Raw genomic sequence first — 12,227 nt, 5'->3', positions numbered from 1 at the left:
TTATTTATTTTATTTTACCAACTTGTTTTGAGATCCTAGTCACATTATTTTCCAAGCTTATAAAAAAGTGCATAGACAATTTGCATCAGTTTTTCACCTTCTATATGAGAAGATCGGTACAAAACAAGTGCGAAACACTACCAACTAGCCAACATACCCTGAAAATATCTTAAAGCGCTATCTACCGTGATTGCAAGAAATCTTAAACGTTGAGTGCTGTCAGCGCCATCTGTTGTCTAGAGTGGGAATCAGCACCTAACGCTAAGTTCGTGACGTGAGTATAAGAACGCTCTGTACAAACAAGATCTCGCGTGTAACGAGTTTATTTATTGTTATGATAGATGGCGCTACAAGTCCTGTTTGAAATTGCTCATGCTAAAGCAAAACTATGAAAAAAGAGATTGGTTATTTTTTTATAAGTTTTTTGTTACAATATCTACCTAGTATAATGTATTGGATTTCAGTATCATAAGGCGTTTTACAGGGTTTCGTACAGATAGGGTGAAACGGATTTCTGCACAAAGGACCATAAGTGTATATAGGTATATAGAACCCTGTTACCTACTACTTACGACCTGGCTTTTCGTATGTCAGCTGGCTGTATCTCATGAACGTTGATGTTTTTTTATAAAGAAATATAAAAAAGAGTATAACTCCCAAGCTCCCACGACTTGCAAGTCTCTTATCCGAAAGCTAGTGAACTTCTTAGAGTTAGTGAAAAACTATGTACCTATGAATGACTACAATGTCTGACAAGACTAGGTATGGATATTACTTTTATAACAAGTGTTAATCTCCAAACTTCTAAAATTCATCACACTATTAATGAAGAGGCAGGAATTCAGCGGTCCTACCCAAACAACTAAAGTGCTATGCCGAAAATCTTAACACAAACTTCATTTGACTTTGCCCGGCCATGAACTTGTAAACTTGCAAATTGTCTAGTTTCTGAGGGTCCAAAATTAACATTTGAATGGAGCTTAAGTGGTTAAGTTGACCCCTAGTGGGGGCACTTTGAACCCTCGCCTTCAGATTTGGGGTCTCTGTTGGCTTAGGACCTGTATATATGGTTCCCGGAATATATGAAGAGGATCTTATTAGATAATGTTATTAAAATGATGTGCTCCTGATTGATTGATTACTTTTATGTTGTTTAGGTACGAGTCAAGCCAATCTGGATAGGGAAATTCGTTTAGATAATCCTCAAGACGTTGTAATTAATCGATCACTAATGTCATAGCAACACCAGCGTAATAGAAGTTTTTACAACTTTTATGTACCTTGTTCTGTTGTATGTTGATTTTTTAGTGCCTCGGGACGTTTATTAAACATTTTGAAGGGCATATATGTATGTCGCAGATTCAAACGGATTTGAATCCACGTGTTGGTGATGTTCATCCGCCATCTTAATATTTCTCGGTCAGTGCGCACACCCGGCGCCGGCGACGTCTCAGGAGCAAGAGAGCGAGCTCCATCGACATTCACACTACTGACAGATTGAAATGACACAGACAACTGTCACTGTCAAACATCAATATGAAGCTCACAACATTCAGTCTAGTGTTGCTACTCGAAAAATAAATAATTATTCATGTATGTATGTAATCGGGATGATGGTAGGTTCAGGTGATTTTTTCAAGTGTGTATTTCGTCTGTACCTATATCTTCGCGTGTGGTGTATAATCTTGAGCGCTGACTTTCACCTCACATCACTAGATATCCAATATTCTGCAATAAATCAAAGCCTGTGTATTTTAATGACGGTTAACATGGTGGTGGCAAGCTGTATGTAATTGATAGAATAGGCGTACTTGATCCCAGTAAGTATAGTGATGCTGGGTGATCTATTGCTCCCGTTTTACTATGCTATGCGTATGGCGATAAGTAGCATATAATAGTCGAAATGCATTCTGGAATGTATGGAATTCGCTATGTCCTAAGCTAGATACGGATACGGATACTAGATAGATTTATAGGAACGGCGGCTGTTTGGCAAGTAAGTGCATAGTTACCTAATAAAACACGTAAAACATATTTGGTGAAGCATTTTAATGAAAGAAAAGCAAACATGTACAGTAAACTGCACATTAGTGGTAACTGTCATGCACCTTAACGCAGAAGTAAGTACGATTTTCTTATAAAACTGTTACCACTGACCTGAAGTTGACTGTACCTACATTTATGATTTATTTGCAAAATAAATAGGACTGTAATCATCCAATGTATCTGACCTACTTAACCTTGTTCCTTCAAAATAACTTTCCTTCAACGGAATACCTGCCTATGCTCCCTTCATTGATCTTCCTATAATTATATTTTCTCATACCGAAACAAGCTATAAAGTGCGTGTCGATATAACTTTGATGTGTAAGCGCCGCCCCGCGACGTCGCCCGCGAGGGGTACACAAACAACAACATTATACAAAATGAAACAAAAATGTTTTGCCTCGTTATTTTACCTTCCGCGTTTCCGGACGAAATGATGGATACCTACTGTTAGTTAAGGAGGTATGGAGTAAACTGAGGGTGAGTTGCGCCTTTATACTAAAATCGGCGATTATGCTTGACGATATCTAAACGTTACACCATTAATATCTAAGAGTAAGTTGCACCATTTAACTGTATCGATAATCAAACCATTACCAACCATATGTATATCTGGCTTCCGTTGCTAAAATCGGCGATTTGACAACCGATAGTGTTTTAGTTATCGTTATAGTCAAAGGGTGCAACTCACAGTAAAACTTTTCTCAAATTCACCAATTTTAGGTATAGCCAATGAAAATATATTTTCTTCAATATAATTTTCTGGTCTTAATAATAGGGTTTCTCATTAAACATTTATGTGAAAAAATATGTAAAGAAAAATATGTATACCTAGGAAAAGTATCACAATGCTCACGTGTGGTTTAGAAGTCGTAAATTATTGCTACGCCAGATGCTACGCTGTCGTAGCTGCTACGTCCCTGTTTCGTAGCTGACCCTTTTTTGTAGCCATTAATTTTAATTATGTATGTTTGTTTGTTACAAATTAGGTTATATATTGTTACATTTGATTACTAAGACGGCATTTGATATTTTTAACAAAAATGCTTAAATGTTCCATTCGTAAATACAAAAGAATAATTATTTTTTATTAATTTATAGATGTGAAAGTAACTCAGTATGTCTGTCTATGTGCTATCATCACACAACTATACCCGAATTAATTAAAATTGGTACACAGATAGTAGGTATAGAGCATGAGAAAAGACATCAATAATATCTATAAGGCAGTGGCTTCTTGCAGAACATTGGTATAGTCCTCAAAAAACTTTTTGTCGTCGCACGAAACTAAGTTTAAGAATCAGCCGGTAAATGAGGTGCAGGAAGGGTACTTGTTCACGGAATTTAGTTGCGAATTGTCATTGTCTTTTGTGAAAACTATAACAAGAATCCCTATGTAGATAAATGAAGCAGAACATTGATATAAAGTTCCAAAGGTGCTTCTTCACGAGTCTCACCCAATCTAGGCAGGTACACTACATATAGGTAATTTACCGTCGTAAATTCATCCACGTGTCAAGGTGCTAATATACTCCCAAAATAAACGCATATCGCATAGTTATGCGAAAATTCGGGTAGATCAGTTCACTCGCTGTTAGCAGATGAATGATTCAATGTTATGGTGCTGAGATAATTCCGAATAGGTATGGAATTTTGAGGCAGAGATAAGTATTATGCGGAGTAGTGAAGTGTGTATTGTGTTCTATCAATAATACTGAGTAAAATAGTTGACACGCTTATCTCTGCTTAACCAGGTGCTAGGTTAGGTTTTGATGTTCTCTCGTCTTTTTCTATCATTCATCACTGTTTGTGCAAGCCTCTGCTTACCTACTTGACCTTTTCCTGCAGACTTTAGATGATATGATGACCTTGCTATTCCTACACCTGATTTCTCTTTTGTTATTGTTAGGGAGAGCCCATCACTTCTTCCTATAAACATGTCTAAGTAAAGTTTGTCACTCTGTTTCACGATAAAACAAATAAGGTTAATCAAAGGGCACGTCATAATGACCTTTTCCTGTAGAACCGAAATAGCCGCCTGGGGCAATATCCTGACAAAACAGGCCACTGAGTATACCTAGGACCTTAAACAATGTTATAGTGATAAAATTAATCCTGTGTTGTCAGCTCTAACGGTTAATTTTCCAAACTTTAGAAAACACACAGATTACCTTCACTAAAATCATTTAGATTTAGAAAGGTAGTAGAATTGTTTTAAATTATGACAATGCACAACATCTATATGTACTTGATTCCAAGAATGTTCAAACTACCAGCATACTTATAGAAATAATTGAGGAAAACAACTGACTATCTATAAATGTATCCTACGCAGCTAACTGATCTATCCTTCAAGAACAGCCGCAATGTCCAAAAAACCGGTCAAGTGCGAGTCGGACTAGCGCACGAAGGTTTCCGTACTATTATTTATGAAACCGCATCTACCTGTTGCCGTTATCGATGTCGAGCAAACATGATCAAGAAGATCACGTTCGTTGTATGGGAGCCCCCACAAAATATTTATTTTGTTATAGTTTTCAGTATTTGCTGTTACAGAGACAACAGAGATACATCATCTGTGAAAATTTCAACTCTAACTATTACGGTTCATGAGATAGCCTGGTGACCGACGGACGGACAGAGGAGCGAAAACAATAGGGTCCAATTTTACCCTTTGGATACGGAACCCCAAAAACCTTGGCGAAAATATATCTATATACCTAGATATAAAAAGTATAAGTACATAAGATACCACAATTTTTTCCTCACCAAAAAACAAGGTAATCCACAGGTATTTTCATTACAGAATATGTGTATGAAAGCGGCATATAAAAAAGATTTGCTGTCGTGTTGTCACGTTATTCCCAAGTGTATGCCAATTACGGCCTCGGTCGCGTATCAGGGTATTGCTGAAAATTGAGCCCCAAAGATTTTTCATATCAATGTGTGGGGCGATGTGAGTGTGTGATTTTTGTGGTGGTTATTTTGTTGAATTATGGTGATATAATTTGTTAGTTATTATGAGCTAGGAATAGTTAGTTTTAAATTATCTGCTTTTTTATTAGGTGGTATTCTATTTCAGTCACCAACCAGTGTTACTAGTTTAACCAGGGTATCTGGGTTGAGGAGGCAGTAGCTCCTTGTAAAACACTGGTACTCAGCTGAATCCGGTTAGACTGGAAGCCGACCCCAACATAGTTGGGAAAAGGCTCGGAGGATGATGAGGTGGCATTCTATTTAGCGAAGCGTAGAACCGCGCGGAGTATTTAGTAAATAACTATTGTTTCTAAAATAACTTAGAAGAATCAAGCAGCAGTGATCATTTAAACCAATTTTAAAAATTCATATACGAATATAAAGCAATCCCCAATAGCGTATATAGGGAAGATGGGTGAAGCCGCGAAAAACAGCTAGTCAATAAAAAAACTTAGCAGTTTAATTCCGTCTCGCTTTTGTTCATTATATCATTATTTTTTTCATATAGCATTAAGAGAATAACCAGAGAGAAACAGTCGGCCATTATTTTTGTTTTGTCAGTAATTATGATATTTTTATGTGATGCTGGCGTCTTGTTCGGCCCACGCGGGGTCTGAGACTGAACCGAAACATGTTCAAAACAATATAATTTTTGTACATAATTACTTTGTTATTTTAGTGAACTTGATTCCTTTACAACATAAATGATTTGAAGGTAATAGATATAACGTTTATTCAGCGGTATAAAAAAGACAGGGATTTAAAAAGAATTCTGACACAAAAGAAAAATTTAAGAGGGTGGTAGACAGTTTGTAAAATATTCGCCAAACCAAGCATTATTTAATCTTAAGTTTGACAAAGTATATTCAAAGACGATATATCCGAATACATTACAAAATACAACGTACATTTTCATACGCGACCTTCTAAATAATATATTCGATCGTACGATGTAAGAAAAACTACAAAAATTCGCGCAAAAACTATACATATACACTTGTAGGTAAGTAAGTAAAAACTACTAAGTGACGTTGTACCACGCAAGTCATCAGAACACTATTAGGATTAGCATATTAATGAAACAACAGTATTAAAAGTGTTAGTTGCTAGTTGTTGGTTGTTGGTTATGCAAACGTTTTTCGCTTGGGCGGTGGCGAGGCGCTGGGCGGGCGGGGACTGCTCGCCAGTCGTCATGCACCCGCGGCCGGAGGTGCACGTCGCGTCCTCTCACGCTCGCACCCTCCGATCTCGCCGACTGGAGTGAGCTCGACCTCCCCTGCCCCCCGCCGTGCGAACTCCGCATGGCGACAGAGGGGACCGCCAACAGTCACCAAAGTACCCCCCTAAATGGACATCAGGACATCGCGATATGAAAATTGACGTCTCACGAAAACTAGAGTTGTGTGTTCAGTGTGTTTTTGTGTTGTGTGTGAAGTAGGTAAGTGGGCGTTTATTGTTATTATAAACTTATTTACTGTGACGTGTTTTTGCAGTCAGCTGATACGAGTATTTGTTTAGTTTTAAACACGATTGAGTTTGACAAGTATTTTAAGAGATGTACTTACCTAAAAAGTAAAGTTAATTTTAGAGGTTTTATCCTTATTATGGGAAATCCAAATCGTAATAGGTGTGTAATTGAAAGCTTTCCTTAGTCTCGAGGAAAATCCGAGCAAAATGCTCGCTACGTGTAATCCCGCCAAAATTAATCCAGGTCTTATGTCAGGCAGGCTTGTACAACATATTATATTGTATATTGTCGGCTATATTTTCAGTAAAACTGTAGCAGTCTCTTATCTCAGAGATAATTTATAACATTGTTCGCGGAATATATTATTACATACGATATCTATATGTTCATGAATAATGCGAGAGTTTAATGTAGACTGAAGTGCAAAAACTAAACAGTACAGTTGAAGTCTGGTTAGTTATGACGAGGTAGTGAGTTCGACTCCTGGTTTTTACAATTTTGGCATGAACATATGAAGTGCATATCACCAAGTCTCTATAGGGAAAATAAAATAATGCCTATTTTAATTACGCAAATGAGCTTATTGACGACATTTTATATTTCTAAAACTTTTCCGTTGTATTTTCTTTGACGCATAATTAATTTTTACCTCTCCGTACTTTCAATTTTCCTTAGACAATGTTGATGTTATTTTTTTACGATACCTGTTGCTATATTAGGAGATCTTAACATTAAAAAAAAAACTACTTTACAGTATTTACTGTCTAGTCCAATCTTTTGAAGATGTATGTTTCTTCCTAATAAGTAGAGATTTGCAATAGTTAGGCTTTAACAATTATTTACGAGTCCGTTGCTCATCGTCAAAAGTCACTCTGCAAATAATTGTCAAAGTTTGAATTTTTCTTAGTACCCAGAGTAATTTTTCTGCTATTACAGAAAAATAAACAGAACTAGACAGGTCTATGAAAATGTTAGGTACCTACTTGTAATATTAAAATCACCTTACCCACTATATCTTTATCTTTCTCAGACTAAAGTATTTTCCGTACACACTGGTACCCCTAAAATCTGTCTCTATCTACCTAAAATAGAGTTCTATATTTCTAACCAGACTCAATGTCTACGTGTGTTATCTTAAAACATTTTAAGTAGTAATCGAGCATGGAATGTAGAGTATGTAGCGTATCAGCTATTAAGGCATAGAGTACGTAGCTATTAAGGGATATCTCGGCTGTAAGAGTCAGTGAGGTGGAAGCGAAGGATTTATGCTCTTACAATATTGTGGGCTTTACTTGTTGAATGTAGCGCGTGGTTTTGTGAAGGATTTTCTAACTGCTACTCGTTAAGTATTGGATATATTTTATCAAGAAATTGTACGTCATTTCAAATGTTAAAAATGTTGGTATCTGAAACATGGTAGAGATGGGTGAAATATTATATAGAGAAAACATATTCAATTTCATTTTTATTCACAATAAATTGCAACATACATATAATATTAAGTATCTAAATTAGTACCTAGATTAGTATGAAATTTAGTGTAGCGCTACTGAATACAATTTTGACGTCAACTACATACCTATATATTTCTTATCCATACTTCACCTATAATTATGTCATTCCATACCAAAGGATAAGACATTACGTATCTACATTACCACTACAAGCAATCACGTTTTCAACACAGCAAGCCAGATCTTGACGAGCACAAATGTTTGACTTATCTGCGTGCTCATTCAACTGTGCTGCTTCCTTTGTCCCATTGTTACGATGAGCATAACAAAACAAACACAATATACTTAGTACTCACTTCATAATATAATAAAAAATCACTTACCCCCCACTTAAAGGTCGACGACCCTTCTAGTCGTGGTGGCTTGGAAAAGAACCAACCTCTCAAGTATGAGTGTGGGTTCGATTCCAGGTTAGGCATGTACCAATGTGACTTTTCCAAGTTTGTATGTAATTTCTAAGGATATCTTGGATACCAATGACCTGTTGATGAACTGGGTTGAGGAGGCCAGATAGGCAGTGGCTCCTTATAAACCACTGGTAACCGACATTATTTTTATTGTTCAAAATCAGTTTTCACGTTGTTCGGAAATTGTACAAAAAAACTCCGTATCTATTTTCTTGTTGAACGTTATTTTGACACGTTCGGAAACCTTTTACTGCTCAGTAATACCGTGAAAGATGGGTCTTTTCATAAGGATTGAAAGAAAAAGGAAACAATAAAACGTAATGGATGGAAACAAGAAATCTGTTGTTTATCGCAGAGTTTTTAGGTTTATTGTTTGTTAAAAATATTTTAAAAGCTACCTGTAGAATTAGTATTTTATGTACCTATTTATCTCCATTGAAATCATATCTATTAAAAAATTCCGAGACAATTGGGAAATTCGTCAAGCAGTAGAAGCAATGTTTTATTCTTACAAAAAACAAAAACGAATTAAAATATTCATATGTTCGTTAAGCCAATCTTATTACTAAACTCTAGTTGAACATACAAACAAAATATTCACGACATGCTCCCAAAATATCTCCATTCAGACAGTAAGACATATGAAAAAGGACACATTACCTAGTGACCCCCAGCATCAATCATTCAAACCTGACGAATAACTTTTGGGGGTCCCCGATGACCCCAGACTAATAGGAAAGACGGTTCGAATGAATTCCTAAGGAAACCCAATAATTTTCCTTCAAGTGACCGATCTTGACAGCTCTTAACCGTTGTCCGATAGTTTATGTCAATGATAATTTCCAAAAGGTACGTTTTATCGTTGGTGGTGAGGGCAATTGCAGCGTTTCTATATTTGGTAGGAAATGAGATCATTTTTCATTCATAAGATCATTTACTACGAGTGTTCTGTTTATTTATTCCTAGTTGTGGTTAACTTGTAGTTTGGCTTTTATAATAAGACTATTAACAGAACTTATATTTATTAACAGAGAATTTTTTCAGTATACAAAAAGCTTAGGAAACCTGAAATCACCAATCCATCATGAGTCAAGCATGGTGATTTACGCTCATTCCTTCTTTGTATGAGAAGAGGTCTATATCCTGCAGAAGGACAATGAAAAGACTGATGATTTACTCTATTTTATTACTGTACATTAAATTGATCGAGTTTTCAACATCCGAAAATAATTAATTAAACAATTTACTGCTGAAATTCAAACCAGACCGTTTCTCCAATAAAATCCTTGACGTACAATAGAAACGGACTAATCTAATCAATTAGTATGAAATTCTGTTACTAGTCGAGACGGAACTTTTCTAATTAATCCATTGGTGTTAATGAAAAAGGTCTGACAATAACGAGTACCTTCAATAAAACGCTATTATTATCTTTTTTAAGTTCGATGACCTGTAGGTACTGTTGGTGAACCAATATTGGACATAGGTATTTATGATAGCCCATATAACCATTTTTGCGAACATAACGTAACCGTTTCGACACTTAGTGTCGACACTGATCTATCTCGAAACATAATCTCGTCGACGTTCCGTGTTAGCGCCGTCGCTGCAACTAAAAATGGGGAAGATCTCGACACAATAAACAAGTAACATTTGGTTTCTAATTTACGTCGCCGTGTCGTAACATTGTTACCATATTTTAACCAGAGTTCGCACTAATCATTCAATCATTCATTCGTTCGATCAATTTCGTTGGCTCGTGCGTGAGTGACACGACGAAATAATACAAAATACAAGAAATCCCAAAATGATGGTTGAAGTATGATAATGATAATGAAGTATACAAAGTTTTAGTTTTCATTAATTAATATGGTTTATAATGCTCAAATCTTATTGGGAAAAAAAGTTTACTGTGTAATTTCGTTGAATATGTTGATATTTCCAACGCGCCACCGTAATATCATGTTTTAATAATTCTGGCGAAAGAAAAACTTTTGTTAAAATAAAATAAAAATATAAAATGATGCACATCGAGTGCCCAAAAGCTTCCATTTAAATACAATATCAAATATTTTAATCCTAATACAAATTATTTTAGCAAGATTGACTCATAAAATTGATAAATACTGAACTATGAAAAAACATTTTTGATGTTTGTTATGAAAAATATGCTCGTCGCAACTAGTCACAAAGTTACGATAATGTGTCGACACGTGTCGACATGTTCCGGTAACTTGTTACAAAATTACTAGATTTTTAAGATGGTTTCTGTTAACATTTGGTTACAGTGTTTTCCAAAGTTTTTATCAAGATGCCTTTTTGCATTGTTCTAACCAAAGAAGGCTCATCAGAATTAATATCGCTTGTACCGAGTACCTACTTGGGTTAAAGACGAAGACGTCTTGTTTTGGCCGAGAAAAAGAAAAAACAACAATTTGAAGCTCGAAAGTTGAAACTTTGGCACTAGGGACTATACCACTAAGCTCCTCGGTACGAAATTCCGTACTGTTTTCCTGTAAATGGCCTGGAAAATAATAAGTTTTAAGTTCAATAAAATGGGTATCCGTCAATTTGCCCTACCAACAATGCAACATCAGGAATAAAATATTATTATAATAAAAAAAATTACATGTACGAGTACAATTAGGTAGGTACTTGAGATATTTCGGGACGTACTTATTTCTTTAACTCTTCTGTAAAAAGTTGAAGTCCATCGGAATTTACGTAAGGTTTTTGGTTGTTTACTCATTTTAAATTTCATTAAATGGTTGATAACGGCAGAAAACATAGACAGTTTGAGAATAACTGGCTCTCGTCATGTTTTTATAAATGCAAGTTAGTGTTAAAGTGTTCTGGAACATCGACTACACATGTTACTACCCCGTTACAACACAATTGTGTCAACATTGCACACTGGTAACAAACCAAACGCAAAGTTTCTAAAATGTGTGGTTACCAATTAAGCTGTAAAGTATCGAAACAGCGACCACACAAAGTTACTGAATCTAGTTTCCGTCACATTTTTACTGAACCGTTACAACACCTAAAAGCTAATCCCTACACAGTCACGTTGTGTCGTACCTGTTACGAAACTGTTGCGACTTGTTACATCTTTATCATATCTGCGACCAAAAATGGTTGTATGGGAGGCAATGACATGTATAAACTTGAGCAAGTTTTTGTAAAGACAATTAAAATAAAATTTGTAAAGGAGGGACGTTATTCTTTTTTGTTTTTACAGTTTCAAACTATTTTTAGAGAAAGTGGAACTTACATGTCATTAGTTGATAGTATTTAAAAATTGTATTCTTTTGTTTTAATTCCTTTTTTTAATCCGTACAATTACGTCTGACATTATTGTAATTATTGAGCGCACTGACGTTTGATTACGCATTTTGAAGAAACCCAAGATGGTTTCCTTATTTCTGTAATCGAAAACGGCCGGTGGGTTTTACTAGGGCAAATAACAGAAACAGTTCAAATATTTAGTTAAGATCAAAAGGGGTTTTCAAAAGGGTACTCCCTTGAAATGTATCTCGTAAATTTTTGGATCATCTTTGTGCTTTTACGCTCTTATAGAAAGTACCTAGATGAAAAGGAAAGAGAAAAATGATAATTTTATGAAGGGCAAATATTGCATAGAAAATGAAAAGGTCCTTATTAGGGTTTTATGAAAGACATTCTTGCACGGATTTAAGAAAGTGACCAATAAGGAATATATTAATTATGACCAATAAGGAATATATGAATTATGTTTGATCTCCACAAATAAATGCAATATCTACAAGTGGCCTCCTTAGCAGTTAATTATTAATA

The 12,227-nt window shown here is 35.5% G+C and overlaps 1 protein-coding gene across 2 annotated transcripts in view; it reads left to right on the top strand.

The window, feature by feature from the left end:
* Window positions 1-6,168: 6,168 nt before the first annotated feature.
* Pde8 (Phosphodiesterase 8) overlaps window positions 6,169-12,227 on the top strand; it is a 218,165-nt gene continuing 212,106 nt past the window's right edge. The window contains exon 1 of one of the 2 annotated variants that reach the window (XM_049845226.2): window positions 6,169-6,460. The gene's annotated coding sequence lies outside the window, so the exon portion shown is untranslated. The remainder of the gene's footprint in view (window positions 6,461-12,227) is intronic. The other variant, XM_049845227.2, reaches the window with a different exon arrangement.

Source organism: Helicoverpa armigera, chromosome 15, assembly GCF_030705265.1.
Source record: "Helicoverpa armigera isolate CAAS_96S chromosome 15, ASM3070526v1, whole genome shotgun sequence".
NCBI classification, from domain to species: domain Eukaryota; kingdom Metazoa; phylum Arthropoda; class Insecta; order Lepidoptera; family Noctuidae; genus Helicoverpa; species Helicoverpa armigera.
Note: the sequence above shows the minus strand (reverse complement) of the source record. Positions and strands in the feature narration are given on the sequence as shown.